At 35.7% G+C, this 18,150-nt stretch overlaps 1 long non-coding RNA gene across 1 annotated transcript in view; it reads right to left on the bottom strand.

Annotated features, from left to right (window-relative positions):
* The window catches only part of LOC146396915 (uncharacterized), a 343,709-nt gene that overhangs the window by 123,341 nt on the left and 202,218 nt on the right, over positions 1-18,150 (bottom strand). Inside the window, exon 3 of the long non-coding RNA XR_014828217.1 lies at positions 11,071-11,109. This is a non-coding gene — a long non-coding RNA (uncharacterized LOC146396915). The remainder of the gene's footprint in view (positions 1-11,070; positions 11,110-18,150) is intronic.

Below are 18,150 nucleotides of genomic sequence, written 5' to 3'. Positions count from 1 at the left end.
ACTTTACTAAAGACTTTTACTTTACAACTTTGTTTTCACTAGTATATTTTAGAAATTTTTCTAATTTTCTAAACATTGCTACTAAGAAATCTACTGCCAATGTGATTTCAATAAATTATAATTTTTTTCTATCTTAGAGATTTTAGAAATTTATCTTTACCCACTTTTGGAAATATAAAATATCACCAAACATTTTCTAGCTTTAAATCATTTTCATTCATCTAGCTTCAGGAAGCAGCTGGGACTCTTCAATACAAAAAACTTTCAGGTCTATAACTTCCTCTTCAACTGAGTCTACTAAAATATTTATCAAATATTATGGCTTTAAAATATGTAACAATCATTTATTTCTAAGGCAATACATACTGTTTTCTTCTCTTATAATGTTTTTCTTTTATTATTATGAGTTGCTTAGTTTTCCCATCACTCATCCCTTTTTAAAATCCATCTTTAGTGCTTCTATTAATTTCAGTGCCTTAGTGTTATTAAGATTATGACATATTTTACCTTGTTTTTTAACTTTTTATTTTCAAATGAATTTGCATCTGCAGAAAAGATGCAAAATGTTCAAAAGAGTTGCCATTAGGCTTCATCCATAATGTTAATATCTGGCATAATTATAGTAACAATGTCAAGACTAGGAAATTATTACAATACTGATACAAGGCTATTAATTAATTACAGACCTTATTCAAATTTCGCTAATTCTCCAACTTATCCTCCCTCCCTTCTTGTTCAGGATCCAACCTGGAATAGCACATTGCTCAGCTGTCATATCTCTGTAATCTCCTTCAGTCTGTGGCAGTTCCTCAATCTTTCTTTCAGGACCTCAGTAATATCAATGAATTATTTTGCAGACAGTCTTTCAATTTCTATTTGTCTGAAGTTCTCTTGTAATTACTTTAAAGTTGCATTGATTTTAATGATATTTTTATATATTGCCATCTCATATAATTTTTATAACAGAAGCAATGATTTTTCGTTCTCACTGCAAATTACCAGGGTACCTATGACATCCATATGTGTCATTGTTGGTGTAATCTTTAATCACTTGGTTAAGATGGTGTCCTTGGCAAAGTTACAATTTTTTCCTTTTATACTTAATAAGTGTCTTGTGGAGCGAATCTCTGAGACTATGTAAACATCCTGTTTCCCATTATGTATTTTCACTAATTTTAATATCTATGTATGAATTTTGTCTGAAATAATTATTTCTGTGGCATTTGCCTAATTGTTACTTTCTATTTTCATTATTCCTTCTACATCTGTTTTCTAGAATTCTACTACAAGTAACAGCTCTCTCTTCTACCCTGTTCATACATTCATTCATTTACTTATTTACCATCTTATATCACTAAATTATTTTTATATTGTAATTAGGATCTGTTTTACAGCCTGCTTCTCCACTCACTTTAGGCAAAATCTTTGAACCAGGGCTCTCGAGAGAGGAGTGAGGATGGAAATAATGACAAGCTTCTTTCTGAATGGCACCCCATTTTAGGAGCCTTACATTAGAGGTAGGACAGCAACCTTTGCTTTTCTTGGCTTTCTTCTCTTGGCATGGAATCACTACTTCATGAACCACAGGAAGTCTTTGTGATATTAATTTTTCCTGTGTGCCACACCCAAGGTATACCCTCTGTTCTATAAGTAGGGGCTGGACAAAAGAAGAAAGTTACTTCTTTTTTATCATACTTACCCAGGATTTAAGCAATTAGGGACAGGATGAGAAATGCTGAAGTTTTCCTCCTCTCAGAAAGAAAGCCTCCTGGAAGAGAGCTAGGGGTATAAGGACTCCTATGTTCTTATCTTTAGCACTCATTGAAGAGGGATGGGGAAGGGAAAGAGTGATCTTGGTTCAAATAAACAAAAATTCTCATCTTTCTAAGTTTTCATAGATTTTCTGCAAGAGATGTTTCTTCATTTGCTATTTGCCTTTTGAATTACTTCCAGAGGGTTCATATTTTTTGTTTTTTAAATAATTTCTCAATAGTTTCACTGGGGAATGAGTCAAAAGATTCTGTTCACACTGTCATGCAGGAAGGTGATCTCTCACCATTGATTTTTAATGGTATTTTTATACCTTGCTATCTTATATAAATTTTATAATTTTGGTTTCTAGAAGGTTTTCTAGGTATGCTACTATGCTCTTGAAAGAGAAACAGCTTTTACTCATCCTTTACCATTCTTATGTTCCTAATTAATTTGTCTAATGGCACAGGCTAGTACACTAGTAAATACTAAAGAGCAGCGAAGATAATAAGAATCTTTGTATTAATCCTAGTGATAATGGAAATGACTCTAGTGTTTCTACAATATGATAGATAGTGGTTTTATGATCAGCAAATATATTTATATAGTTTATTGAGTTTTAAAGTATACCATTTTTCATTGAATTTCTCAAATATTAAAGCTGATGATGGGAGTTTCCATCTTGGCTCAGTGGTTAACGAATCGGACTAGGAACCATGAGGTTAAGGGTTCGATCCCTGGCCTCAATCAGTGGATAAAGGATCTGGCATTGCCGTGAGCTATGGTGTAGGTCACAGATGTGCCTTGTATCCCTTGTATCCCACATTGCTGTGGCTCTGGTGTAGGCCAGAGGCTGCAGCTCCAATTAGACCCTGAGCCTGGGAACTTCTATGTGCCAGGGATGCAGCCCTAGAAAAGATTAAAAAAATTTTAAAAAGCTGCTGCTGATGATTAACTGCTTTCTGATTTAATTCTATGATCAGATAAAGCATATCCTACATGATTTGAATGCCTTTTAATTTATTGAGATGTGTTTTACAGATTTTTTATCATGCATCTTGGGAAATGTTCAGTGGACATTTGAAGAATGTGTTTTCTGCTATTGTTAGGTGGAGTGTTTTACAAATATCTGCTTGTCAAATTGGTTGATGATGTTGTTCGTGTTTTTGGTATTCTCACTTATTTTCTATCAGTTGTCTACGAAGTACTGAGATAGAGTTGTTTGACTTTCCAATTACAATAGCAAATTTTTCTATTTCTCCTTAACATGAAATGAATCTGGTTCATTTTAGCTTTGTTATTAGATTCATAAATATTTTTAAATCATTACATCTGCTATTGAATTAACTTTTTATTATTATCCTGATAGTATTCTTTCTCTGCAATTTACGTTGATATTAATATAGTCAATTCACCTTTCTTTTGATTTGTGTTAGCATAGTATATAAATTTTTACATCCATATATTTTTAATGTTTGTTTTTAGACTTTACCAAACAAATAGTATTATGTTACTTTTGTATACAGTCTGACAATGTTTGCCTTATAAATGAGATGCTTAGATCATTAGCATTTAATGTGCTTAATGATATAGCTGGGTTTAAATTCATCACATTGCCATTTGTTTTCTATTTTTCTGATCTCTTCTTGGGTCTCCTTTCCCTCTTTTTTTTAATGACAAATTTTATCATCTCTACCTTTATTGTTTTTAGTCCAAAATATAGATTTTATTTTTTACATAAACCATTTGATATTAATCATATAACAGTGAAGGTAAGTAAAATTCTAGTACATGGAATTCTACTAAATGTTTAAACTACATTTAGGGAGTTAGTTGCACTTTTTTTTTTCATCTCTACCTTTAAAATACATCTATTGTATGAACATGCATCACCACTGCTGCTGTCACCACTCTTGGTAAAACCAGTGTCATCTTTCATCTGTAATCCTTATTAGCCTGCTCATTTGTATCTCCGATTTTGATATTGCATATGAAAAGTTTTGCTCTATGCTCAGCAATAAACATTATCACATCACTTATCCATATCATCACATGGCCTTCCATTACAACCAGATTAGAAGTCCTGATTTAGCAAGGCAATGCATGTTCCTATTCTTGGCTAGCTCTATAACTCTGTTTTTCTACAAATATTCTTACTCATGCTGCTTCAGTCATACCCCCTTTCATATCTTTTATCAAACACTACAAAAATATAAGTGTTTCCATTTCACACATTTATTATTATGACTCCTTCCCCTTTCCTCAGATGTTTTTCTTCCTTGCTCCCTTATTTTGTTTGCAGATGCCCTGTCTTCAAAAAGGCTTTCCTTGAGTATCTTCTCTAAGCCTCCTTCCTCCAAATTACATTATATTCCTCACCCTGATTATGTTTTAATTGTTATTTCCCCAATACAATTTTTTTCACTGTACAGCACGGTGACCCAGTTACACATACATGTACACATTATATTTTCTCACATTATCATGCTCCATTATAAGTGACTAGACATCGTTTCCAGGGCTACACAGCGGGATTTCATTGCTAATCCATTCCAAAGGCAATAGTTTGCATCTATTAACCCCAAGTTCCCAATCCAACCCACTCCCTCCCACTCGGCAACCACAAGTCTATCCTCCATGTCCATGATTTTCTTTTTTGTGCAAAGGTTCATTTGTGCTGTATATTAGATTCCGGTTATAAGTTATATATGGTATTTATCTTTCTCTTTCTGACTTACTTCACTCAATATGAGAGTCTCTAGTTCCATCCATGTTGCTGCAAATGGCATTATTTCATTCTTTATTATGGCTGAGCAGTATTCCATTATGTATATATACCACTTCTTCCTAATCTAATCATCTTTCAATGGACATTTGGGTTGTTTCCATATCTTGGCTCTTGTGAATAGTGCTGCAATGAACATGCGGGTCCATGTGTCTTTTTTACAGAAAGTTTTGTCTGGATATATGCCCAAGAGTGGGATTGCTGGGTCATATGGTAGTTCTATGTATAGATTTCTAAGGTACCTCCATACTGCTCTCCATAATGGTTGTGCCACCTCACCCTGATTTTAATTTAGCAAGATGTTTATCTCAAACTGATCTTACATTATGTATATATTTGTTTTCTGTATCACCCACTAGAAAGTTAACATTCCAGGGACATAGACTTTTGTTTTATCTCGTATGATATTTCCTGGAACTAGAAAAGAGTCTAGAACATAATCTGCACTCAAATATTATTTATTAAATGAATAAAAAATAAGTGCAGGCTTTCTCCTTATAACTGGCAAAATGGCTGTCTGCACTTCTGTCATCAAATGATTCTAAATTAGCAACTCTAACATAAAAGTGATATTTGTTTCTTAGCATCCCAAGGCTCTAATTGGCTATAACGGTATTAGGTGTCAATTCCCTGAACTCATTACTATGAGCTATGATTGACACATCCTGCCATAAGAATTGAGTTCTCTGCCTCCTACCATAAGAATTGAGGACCTGTATCGCTTTGAGTGAGTGAGTGAAGAACTATACACTATAGGCACATTGCCAACCACCCACTCTGTCAGACATATATAAAAATTCTACTGTCTTTACATGTCATATTTCTTCAGTGATTCCTTTTTTCTTCTCATACCTTTCATTGAGGAGAGATTTATATCAAGAATATTTTGCCCCCAACTCAATGAATATATGTTCTTTTTATTTTCTCACTCTCAAGATAAAATTTGTCAGGATATTTTTCTCAGATTTTAAGCTGTAGGGGAGTTTGCTAGAAATTTCAATCATTCATTCAGTGATCAGAAGCACAGCATCTGAGCAGTTTTAGCAGGTGAACTATATTTCAGTATAGTTACTTATTTTATTTAAGGAAGCCTCCACATGAAATAAAAGATTCAGTATTTAACTTTATGCTTACTGTGGTTACTAGCCACCACTCCATGTGAAGCCTGAGTATAGGACAGAGACTTCCTATAAGCACCTGAATTTCTTCTGTTTGATATACCTCTAATTAATGTTGATCCTCCAAGTGCAGCTGATTCTATAATTAACTGATACACATAAAAGATAAGATTTCACTTTAAGTGAAACATTTCACATCTATGGAACCTCACATTCCTTCCAAACAAAAGACTGTCATAGCATAATACTGAAGACATGGACTTGACAAGGTCATCTCCTAATTATATCATTTACTACCTCTGTGACTGAGTCAAGCTACTTAACCTGTGTCTTAATTTCCTCATCTGCCAAAAGGAATTGTAAAATAATAATACTTAAATCATATTATGGACAAAGTCATGGGAGTACAACAAACAATCTCTCTGTTTGATGATAAATTTTTAGAGCTTAACCTTGTACCAGTTATTGTCCTATATGCTTTGCAAATAACTTAATCTCACCAATCCGATGTTGTAGTTATAAATAAACATTTATAAAGTTAGCCTTCTCTATATATTATGAAATACTACAAAAAGTGATCCCCAAATTTCAGTACATTAATACAATAAAGATTGATGTCTTACATTTACCATTTGAAGAAGGTGGGCAGAAGTACACTGTCGTATATAGTTATGAAATCACCAAGATGCCTGCTTTTTACAGCAGAATTTCTTAACCTTGGTACTATTGACATTTGGGTTGAGTAATTATTTATTGTGGGCAGCTGTCATGTGCACTGTAGGATGTTTATAAATGTTCCTCACTTCTACCCTCTAGAGTCTCGTAGTACCTTCCCAGTTTTGACAGACAAAAATTTCTTTAGACATTGCCAAATATTCCTAGGGCATGGAGGGATAAAATTACCCCATTGGGTTAGAGACTGCACTATGCCCCACATGGTCTTAACAACTCCCACTGAATTTTTTTGTCTAGCTGGTAGATCATAGGATAAAGAAATTATGGAAGATCACATGGGAAATGTTAAAAGCTAAGTTCAGAATTGATGTGCATCAGTAATACCCTCATTCCATTGGCTGGAATTCAGCTCAAATAGCCATTCATTAATCAAGAAATCTGGACATTTTAGTTTTCCAATGTGCTGAAGAAGAAACTAAAACTGGGTTTAACAAACAAATAGCATTGTTCGTTAAAATCAATCTTCTGGTCACCAAATACCAGCTTTACTTTTTTTCCTCCCTCTATATATTGAATACACCCTCTTTACAAAGAAGGTAATCCAAAATCTCATTACTAACTGCACCTAGCACAGACCCTGGTTTTCCAGGTGATATGTATTATTCTGCATTGAGTATGAAAGTGTCAATATATACTGCATGCTCTATCCACCCTCCCCAATGAATACACAGTAATGGAAGAGAAACAGCTTATCTATAATATATCTTCCAGGGACAAGAATGGGAAACACAGATTAGTATCAGTGATTATTCTATACAACAGGAAAGAGAAGGTAGAGATTTTTTATTAGAACTTTATTCCTTCTTTCTTGTCCATTATTCTTTGATATTCCAGGCTTCAACTTCTGGAAAACTTCTTTGGCTATTATCTTTATTCTTTTCTTCCTCTTTTTTTTGGCTGCCCCATGGAATATGGAGTTCCCTGGCCAGGGATCATATCTATCTAAGCCATAGCTGCAACCTACACTGAGGCAACACTGGATCCTTTAACCCACTGCGCTGAGCTAGGGATTGAACCTGTGACCTGGAGCTGCAAAGGCCCTGCCAAACCCAGTGCGCCACAGTGGGGACTCCTCTGTTATCTTTTTGGCTACATTTAAAGTGCCATTTCTGGGCATGCCTTTTCCTGTTTTTTGTTTTTTTGGCACTGGCTAGTATTCCTGGATTGCTTCTTATGTTCACCAAATAGTCAGAGGCTTATTAGATGAAGTTCTTGGTGTCTTAGCATTGAAATTCCCTAAAAATACTCAGGAGGCTACTTACCTATTTACTTTCCATAAGTTACATGTACCATTAATCAACACACTATTTTTTCTAAAAAATAATCTTCACACTTGCTTCGTATCTCCTATATGTATACACTTGTCAAAAACTATAAACCACTCAAAGGTCTTTCAATGGGTTAATGGATAAACAAACTTGGTAAAGTCATGAAGTGGAATGCTATTCAGCCACAAACAGGAATGAAATATATATACTCAACAACTTGGATAAATCTCAAATGCATTTTGTTAAGTAAAAGAAGACAGTCTCAAAAGGTTACATAATATATGTCCACTTGTAAGACATTTTCAAATAGACAAAACGTACTGATAGATTGATAGATCGGTAGTTATCAGAGGTTAGAGAAGTTGTGACTTCAGAGGGTTCTCAAGAGAGATTACTTTGGACTACAGGAAAGTTCTAGCATGATTGCAGTGGTTCACACAAGTTTTAAATGCACTTTAACAGAACTATAACAGAGAGCTGGGGTAGAGGGAGAAAGCAAGAGTCGATGTTAGCGTATATATTATCTTTAAAAAATAGAATTTTAAAAATGACATTCAATTACCAAGGCTGGTGTGGTACATCAAATTCTATCTTGAGTAACTAAAATTCTTGACAAAAAATAGGTAGTATTTGCTACCTTGGAACCACTGCATAATTGGAATATATGATCAGTCACAATATCCTCTGACATTATTAGAGACAGTCCAATACAGAAAGCCCATTTGGAAGTCTTAAATGACTGAAAGCATATACAGCTCTGAAGCTTTTAGAATCTTTTATAATCAGAAAAGATCTTTGGGCAAATACTTGCTTTTTAAGACCACATCGTGGGACAGTTATCAGCTCAATGGTGCTCTTTACAGTAATAAATAGGCCTTAAATTTATGTGTTAGATAATGCTGATTTGTGTCATCTATGTAACTTGTATTTCAATACACACCATTGATTTACACTTTGCTTGGAGCTATGTCATCTGGAGAAAAAAACTTAAGGCTTCAGAGGGATTCTAATGTTGGGGATTTAGGTGTTGATCGGGAAGGAGAATCTTGGTCAGTTTGGCCTTTTGGCTTCTCAAACCACATAACATATTTCTCTTACATGATAAATACTGACCTTTTTGACAGTGTACAGTTGGGCTCATCTAGAAGCATCTTATTAAAATGGATCAGAGTTTAATACAGCAGGATTTCACTTCCAAATTACATACTGCCTGATTGCTAATCAGTTCCAAATGTTAGTCAGCAATTTTTTGAAATTGAAAAGTCTATGCCAGCTTAAAAAATACAATGTAGTCAACATTTTCAAAGCCCTTATTTTAGAACATTTAATTTGAAAAGTTCTGACTATATATTATGTCAAGGTAATAGAGAATACCTGTTTTTTCAGAAACAACTCATTATATTGTAAAATTAGCATATGTTTATTATAAAGCCATTCAAACACTAGAAAACTTGAAAGGAAAATAATAACCTCATCCAAGCTACCACAACATGAGATATCAGATTATCTATCTATTTATCTATATCTCCAGAAAGTAAATTAAAAGGACTACCTAGAACAGGTCTCAAAAGACCAAAGCCCAGCTGAATCTAAGACTTGATTTAGGTGATCTGACCACACACTAACCACCAACTTGTATCATATAGGAATCTGCATAAATTCTGGAAAGACTGACAAAGAAAAAGAAAAGAGACACAATTCATTAATATAAGTGATATCAGGGAATATCAAACAAATACCTTGTGACAATTAAAAAGATAATAAAGGGATATACATACAGCAGGAAAATTTTTAAATTTAACAACTTAGAAAAATTGATTTCCTTGAAAAAAGTAAAGTACAAAAAAAATCCAAGAAGATATTGTATTGGTCTTATAACTATTAAAGAAATTGAATTTGTAATTTAAAAGCTTCGGAAAGGGAAATCTTCACACCCAGATGGTTTTAGTGGGTAATTTTACTGCACATTTAAGAAGAAATAAACTTCAATTTCACAAAATCTTTTCTAGAGAATAGAAGAAAGAACACTTCCCAACTCATCTTATGAAGCCAGTATTACTCTAATACCAAAATTAGGCAAAGTCAGCAAACAAAAATATCTCTCATTAATTTAGACCAAAAAACCTTGACAAAATTTTGGCAGACTGAATTCAGCAGTGTAAAAAAACAATACATGTGCCATAACCATAATCAATCATTTATTTCATGCGTGCAAGTTTAGTTCTATATTCAAAAAGTATGCAACCACCATTATAACAGGTCAAAGTATAAAAACTCTATGATCATATCAATTGAAACAGAAAGGGTGTTTCATAAAGTTCATGACCCCATTTTTGATTAAAATTTTTCTTATATTGGAATAGAGAGGAACATACGCAACTTCATAGGGATCATCCACAAGAAAACCTGCAGCTAACATCGTACTTAATGGTGAATGACTGAATGCATTCCTCTAAGACTGGGAACAAGACAACTCTCTCTCACCACTCTTATTTGCACAAGACCGAAAGTTTTAGAAACTGTAATAAGACCACAAAGAAATGATATTAGTTTTTTTTTTTTTTTTTTTTTTTTTTTTTTTTTTGTCTTTTTGCCTCTTTCTAGAGCCGCTCCCAGGCTAGGGGTCTAATCGGAGCTGTTGCTGCCAACTTACACCAGAGCCACCGCAACTCTAGATGCGAGCCATGTCTGGGACCTACACCATAGCCCATGGCAATGCTGGATCCTTAACCCGCTAAGCAAGGACAGGGATCAAACCCACAACCTCATGGTTCCTAGTTGGATTCGTTAACCACTGCACCATGATGAGAACTCCAGAAATGAATTTAGTTTTGAAAGAAGAAATAAAAATCGCTTTTCAGACAATACTGCTGTCTATGTCTATAGACTACCTCAAAGAATTTACCAAAAAGGAAACTAGCTAGACTTAAGTGAGTTCACTAAGGTCACAGGCTACAAGATTAACACACAAAACTCAATTATATTTTTAGATACCAACAATGAACAAGTGATGAGTTCCCATTGTGGCTCAGCAGGTTACAGAGACAATTGGCATCCATGGGGGTGTAGGTTTGATTCCAGGCCCCACTCAGTAGGTTAAAGGTTCTGGTGTCGCTGTAAGTTGCAGTTTGGGTTGTAGGTGTGGCTCACATCTGGTATTCCAGCTGTGGCTGGAAGCTGGAGCTCCAATTCAACCCTTGGCCTGGGAACTTCCATATGCCACACTGCGGCATACAGGGAAGACAAAACAACAACAAAAAAAATGAACAAGTGAAAACAGAAATCAGAATCACAGTCTTATTTACAGTTTTTTCAATGAAAATAATATGCTAGAAATAAGCCTAGCAAAACCTAGCTAGGTTCTTTCTTGAGAAAAATTACAAAACACTGATGAAAGAAATCAAAGACTTACATATTTTGGAGAGGCATATCATGTTCATGGATTGGAAGGCTGAAAAAAATAAAGATGTCAATTCTAAATTAATTTAGAAGTTTAGCACAATTCCTTACAAAATCTCAGCACATAAAAACAGACAAAATTTCTAAATGCAGACACAATGAGATTATACTAAAATTTATACAGAAAGGCAAAAGCTCTAAAATAGTCAAAACAATTTTAATTTCAATGAATGGTGCTAGAGCAATTGTACATTCCTCAACAACATGTGATCCACCACTTAAACCTCATGTCTTACATAAAAGTTAGCTCAAAAGGATCAATATGAAATATAAAACTATAAAACTTCTAAGAGAACAATAGAAAATCTTTAAGACATAGAATTTGTCAAAAAATTCTTAGGCATGATACCAAAAGCAAGATCTGTAAGTGAGAAAATTAATAAATTAATAAATTAAAATTTTTTTCTTTGAGAAAGAGCTATTTAAAAGAAGAAAAGACAAGCTACATACTGAAGGAAATATTTTCAAATCATATGTTGGACAAAGATGTATCTGGAATATATTAAAAACTCTTAAAATGCAACAGCAAAACAAACAGCAATTCAATTAGAAAATGGGCAAAAACTATATACAGAGACTCTACTGAAAAGGATATTTAATGGCAAACAAACACATGAAAAGATATTCAACTCCCTTAGCAATTAAGGAATTACAAATTTAAACACAATGAATGCTTACTACAAATTTATCAAAATGGCAAAAATGAAAAATTGTGAAAACACCAAATGCTAGTGATGATATGGAGAAAGTGAATCACATACATATTGCTATTGACAATACGAAATGGTCCAGTCACTCTGGAAAACAGCCTGGCAGTCCATTTTAAATCTAAGAATGTATACCATATAACCCAGTAACTTCACTCTGGGGCTTTTGTTGCAGAGAAATGAACACCAAGTTCTCATACAAGAACTTATATAAAAATGTTTATAACAGCTTTATCCATAAAAGCTATAAACTGGAAATGACCCAATGTTCTTCAGTGGTTGAATGGTGAAACAAACTATGGTACACCCATACATAGCGTGGAATATATGTATGTGCTAAAATGAACTGTTAATTAATCAGTGAGGAATGAACTATTCATGTACTTCGAATGAAACTCAAGGAAATTATACTGAGAGAAAAAAAGAAATCAAAATGATATAAACTTCATTGCTCCATTTTTGTAATATTTGTGAGACAACATATATATAGAAGAGGAGAACCGATCACAGTTTCCTAGTGTTAAGTGTGCGGTGGGAGGGGACAGCTGTATCTATAATGGGATAATACAAGCGAGCCTGTGTTGACATATAGATGAATATCTTGATTGTGGTAGTAGTACATAAGGTTACACATGTGATAAAACTGTACGTACAAACTCACAAATGCCTGCCTGATTACTGGAAAAATTTGAATCAGCACTATGAAGTACATCAGTATTATTTTACTGGCACTGATGTTGGACAGTTGGATTATTTTATCAAGTATTAATGCTGGGGAGATTGGGTGAAGGCTACAGGAGACTTTCCTATATATTTCTTTTCAACATCTCTGTGAATTTATAATTATTCCAAAAAAATTAATGAACTATTACTCCTGTAGAATATCAGGCATTAGAACCTTAGTTTTAACTCAACATACTGCACCTGAACCATCAATGGCTTCAAAACCCTTATGGTGCCATCGAAGGTGTATTTACAGTCCTAAACTCATGACAGACTACATGACATGGAAAGCTCTTGACACTAATAATTTTCATTAAGCACTCATTTACCAGATATGGTGAATATTACCAGGCACATTTAGGTCTGGAGGTACCTGGTTTGCCTACTGGGAGGGTGATGGCCAAGAACATGCTACTCCATGGCCTCATGAAGTTGCCCATTATCCAATACACACTCCCTTTCAGTTACTGCTTCAATCAGCCCCTCAACCTAGACACCTGTGGATCTCAAATGTATAAAAGGGCTTAGAGTATTAAACTTAAGAGTTACCTTGAGGGGAAACTGGGTGAGAGTGGATAGGACTTACTTGCACATTTATTTGCAATATCCTATGAATCTGTAAATATGTTTAAATAAAAATCTTTTTTAAAAAAATATTTTCCTTCAGAAAGTATCTTGAATGTTCATGTTAAAAGTTCTAAACAAACAGGAGTTCCCGTCGTGGTGCAGTGGTTAATGAATCCGACTAGGAACCATGAGGTTGCTGGTTCGATCCCTGCCCTTGCTCAGTGGGTTAACCATCGGGCGTTGCCGTGAGCTGTGGTGTAGGTTGCAGAGGTGGGCTCGGATCCCGCGTTGCTGTGGCTCTGGCGCAGGCCGGTGGCTACAGCTCCGATTGGACCCCTAGCCTGGGAACTGCCATATGCCATGGGAGTGGCCCAAGAAATGGCAAAAAGACCAAAAAAAAAAAAAAAAAAAAAAGTTCTAAACAAACAGAACTGGATTCTAATCTAGGACAGGAAGTGAGGAGTTGCTATACTGTAGTTATTCAATCTTTCTAAAGCTCATCTCCATCATCTCTAAAATAAAAAATAGTTACAGCTACTGTGAAAATTAATAAACAGAACCTCACTTAAAATGGAGTCAGGAGGCCAGAAGGGGAGCTCTTATGCCTTACTGTTCAATATCAATTGCAGACCTAACAGGTAAAGACATACTTTTGTATCTCCAACAGGAAAAAGATTACTACTCTACAGCAGAAGGAACAGTTTCCCCAGCAACAGTCCAGCCAATGAAAGGCCACTGCATTTTGAACTCCCAGTTTTCCTCCAATGAACTCTTTGTCTATAACAGCACCTCTCAACTCACTCTTCTCCTCTATAAAAGAGTATTTCTTGCCTTTGTTCTCTGGACTTGCCTGTGATTCACCCACAGATCACGTGTTCCAAATTGCAATTCTTTGCTCTTTCTGAATATACCCAATTTGCTGGTCAGAATATTGATATCAAAATTAAATGAGATAATGCATGTAAAAAAAATGTTCAACATGCCTGTTATGTTATAAATGCTAAATACATTATCATTTATGTTATGCATTGACTTGGCTCTGAGGTTCCTTGCTGTCTAACCTAAAGATGAGGTCAGCAAATTTTTTCTATAAAATGTCAGACAGTAAAGACTTGAGGCTTTGTAAGCCATGCAGCCTCAGCAGCAACTATTCTGTTGTTGTGAAGCAAAAGCAGCTGTAGATCATAATGTGAGCGAATGAGTTCTGTGATAACTGGAAAACTGAGTTTTCCAGTTAAACTCTCTTTATGGACACTGGCTTGCCAGATTTACAAAAGGAGGTGGGAAAAAAAGGAGTGTGGGAGGAAAGATTTGGAAATAACTAAAATCAATAAACTTAAAAAAACTGGAGTTCCCGTCGTGGCGCAGTGGTTAACGAATCCGACTAGGAACCATGAGGTTGCAGGTTTGGTCCCTGCCCTTGCTCAGTGGGTTAACGATCCGGCGTTGCTGTGAGCTGTGGAGTAGGTTGCAGACGCGGCTTGGATCCCGTGTTGCTGTGGCTCTGGTGTAGGCCAGTGGCTACAGCTCCGACTGGACCCCTAGCCTGGGAACCTCCATATGCCGCTGGAGCGGCCCAAGAAATAGCAAAAAGACAAAAAAAAAAAAAAAAAAAAAAAAAAAAACCTTAAAAAAATCAGTCCTGCTAATTTTCTGGTAGAATTTTTTCCAGAGTCTGGATTTATCTGATGACTTTTTCATCCATCATCTGTATTTCCAGTACACAGGGAGGAGGCTAGAGCTGGAGTAGTTGTAGACTATTGAGAAACACAGTCACTCTGATTGGTGTGAAGTGGTATCTCATGATAGTTTTGATTTGCTTTTCTCTACTAACCAGGGATGTTGAGCATTTTTTCATGTGCTTGTTGCCCATCTGTATATTTTTTTTTTTTTTTTTTTTTTGGAGAAATGACTATTCAGGGCTTTTGCCCATTTTTCCACTGGGTTGTTGGATTTTTGCTGTTGAGTTGTATAAGCTGTTTGTATATTTTAGAGATTAAGCTCTTGTCATGTGCATCATTTGAAAGTGTTTTATCCCATGCTGTAAATTGTCTTTTTGGTTTCTTTTTGGTTTCCTTTGCTGTGCAAAAGCTTGTCAGTTTGATTAGGCCCCATTGGTTTATTTTTGCTTTTATTTCTGTTGCTTTGGGAGACTGATCTGAGAAAATACTCATAAGGTTGATGTTAGAGAATGTTTTGCCTGTGTTCTTTACCAGGAGTTTGAGGGTGTCTTGTTTTATATTTAAGTCTTTCAGCCATTTTGAGTTTATTTTCGTGCGTGGTGTGAGGGTGTGTTCTAGTTTCATTGACTTGCATGCAGCTGTCCAGGTTTCCCAGCAATATTTGATGAAAACACTGTCTTTTTTCCATTTTATGTTCTTGGCTCCTTTGTCAAAGATTAATTGACCACAGGAGTCTGGGTTTATTTCTGGGTTCTCTATTCTGTTCCATTGGTCTATATGTCTGTTTTGGTACCAGTACCACACTGTGTTAGTGACTGTGGCTTTGTAATATTGCCTGAACTCTAGAAGAGTTATTCTTCCTACTTGGTTTTTGTTCCTCAGGATTGTTTTGGCAATTCTGGGTCTTTTGTGGTTCCATATAAATGTTTGGATTGTTTGTTCTAGTTCTGTGAAAAATTTCCTGGGTAATTTGATAGGGATTGCATTGAGTCTGTAGATTGTTTTGGGTAATATGGCCACTTTTATAATATTAATTTTTCCAATCAAGGAGCATGGAATATCTTTCCATTTCTTTACATCTTCTTTAACTTCCTTGATTAATGTTTTATAGTTCTCAGCATATAAGTCTTTTACCTCCTTAGTCAGGTGTATTCCTAGGTATTTATGGCCATCATCAATAAGTCCACAAATAACAAATGCTGGAGGGGGTGTGGGGAAAAGGGAACCCTCCTGCACTGTTGGTGGGAATGTAAACCGGTACAAACACTATGGAGAAGAGTATGGAGGTACCTTAGAAAACTATACATAGAACTACCATATGACCCAGCAATCCCACTCTTGGGCATATATCCAGACAAAACTTTCCTTAAAAAAGACACATGCACCTGCATGTTCACCACAGCACTATTCACAAGAGCCAAGACATGGAAACAACCCAAATGTCCATTGAAAGATGATTGGATTAGGAAGATATGGTATATATACATAATCGAACACTACTCAGTCTTAAAAAAAGAACAAAATAATGCCATTTGCAGCAACAGGGATGGAACTAGAGACTCTCATCCTGAGGGAAGTAAGTCAGAAAGAGAAAGACAAACACCATATTATCACTTATATCTGGAATGTAATATACAGCACTAATGAACCTTTCTACACAAAAGAAAATCAGGGACTTGGAGAGGAGACTTGTGGTTGCCAAGGAGGAGGGGAAGATAGTGGGATGGACTGGGAGCTTGGCGTTAATAGATGTAGACTATTACCTTTGGAATGGATTAGCAATGAGATCCCGCTATGTAGCACTGGGAACTATGTCTAGTCACTTATGACGGAGCATGATAATGTGAGAAAAAAGAATGTATACATGTATGTATAACTGGGTCACCATGCTTTATAGCAGGAAAAAAAAAAATGTATTGGGGAAGGAGTTCCCATTGTGGCGCAGTGGTTAATGAATCTGTCTAGGAACCATGAGGTTGCAGGTTCGATCCCTGGCCTTGCTCAGTGGGTTAAGGATCCAGTGGGTTAAGGAACCTACAGCTGTGGTGTAGGTTGCAGACGCGGATGTGATCCCACCCTGCTGTGGCTCTGGCATAGGCCGGTGGCTACAGCTCCAATTAGACCCCTAGCCTGGGAACCTCCATATGCTGAGGGAGCGGCCCTAGAAAAGGCAAAAAGACAAAACAAAACAAAACAAACAAACAGACAAAAATGTATTGGGGAAATAAAAAATAATAAAATAAAAGAGAAAGGTAGTCACATATCCTGCAGTGTCACATCGAGTGGCCTTGGGCCTTTATTTGCTTTGGTAGAGATAAAGTATCCTCAAAGCCTGTGCTAAAGTCAGTTTAGCCAGAATCCCTACCCTTGATATATGATACCTGGTCATCTTCTATATCTGATCAAATTCCTCATCACCTACCCCTGATATCTGATCATTCTGGCTTACTTTCAGTGACCCTTGTCCAGCTAATTTGGCCAGAAGGCCCTTTTACCCCTGATGTTTCCTCTAAGTAATTTTTCATCCTTTGGACCCGACCCTGCTCCTTCGCTCTAAATCCCTTGCCTGTGCTGTATTTGGAACTGAGCCTAGTTCTATACTAAGGTCTATTATCCCCTGCTGCAGTAGTTTGGTTCCTGAATAAAATCTGTTTTTAGCATTTTAATTACAGTCTAGCTCTGGTTTTTCTTTGACAAGCTCTGCTACTTTGAATAGGGTTCTTTAATTTTGCTTTATAATACTTATTTGGGCATTGCAGTTCCACTCAACACAAAAGTCCATATTCCCTTCTCCACTTCAGGAGTTTGGAAGAATCCAACTTGGATCATACCTAATTCATTTACTTATTCATTATTCCATAAATATTTGTTGCAAATTTCCCATGTGCCAGATGTGGTTACTGGCACTAGAGATACCACAATAAACAAAATCAGCAAAACCTCTGCCTTCACCTTTCAAGCATTCATCTACTAAAGTATACAAATACAGACAAATAAATCAGAAAGAACATCATAGATTCTGCTAAATCTTATAAATAAAAGAACTATTTATTGATAAGAAATATAAAGTATTATGGAAATGCTTCTCATTTAGTTACTATCATCAGAATTTTATTGTCTGGGGAGATGACACTTGAATAAAAGAGGAGAAAGTCATTAAGTTATCTATAAAACAAAATATGATTGCTTAGGTCCTTGGGCAGAAAATTTCAGGTTGATTTTCAAATAGCAAGACTGGTCTGCCTACAAAGAATGAGTGGAAGAGTGCAGGAGAAAGTTAGAAGTAACATGGGAAGTAGCAGATGGGTTCAGTGAAGATCACTTCTGAGGACTGAGTAAGCCATAAAAGGATTT

The sequence above is a fragment of the Sus scrofa genome, chromosome 14, assembly GCF_054392235.1.
Source record: "Sus scrofa isolate SSC_HxYL_T2T_F1_AM1 chromosome 14, Sscrofa_HxYL_maternal_Yorkshire_Landrace_v2.0, whole genome shotgun sequence".
NCBI classification, from domain to species: domain Eukaryota; kingdom Metazoa; phylum Chordata; class Mammalia; order Artiodactyla; family Suidae; genus Sus; species Sus scrofa.
This window is presented reverse-complemented; position numbering and strand designations above follow the sequence as displayed.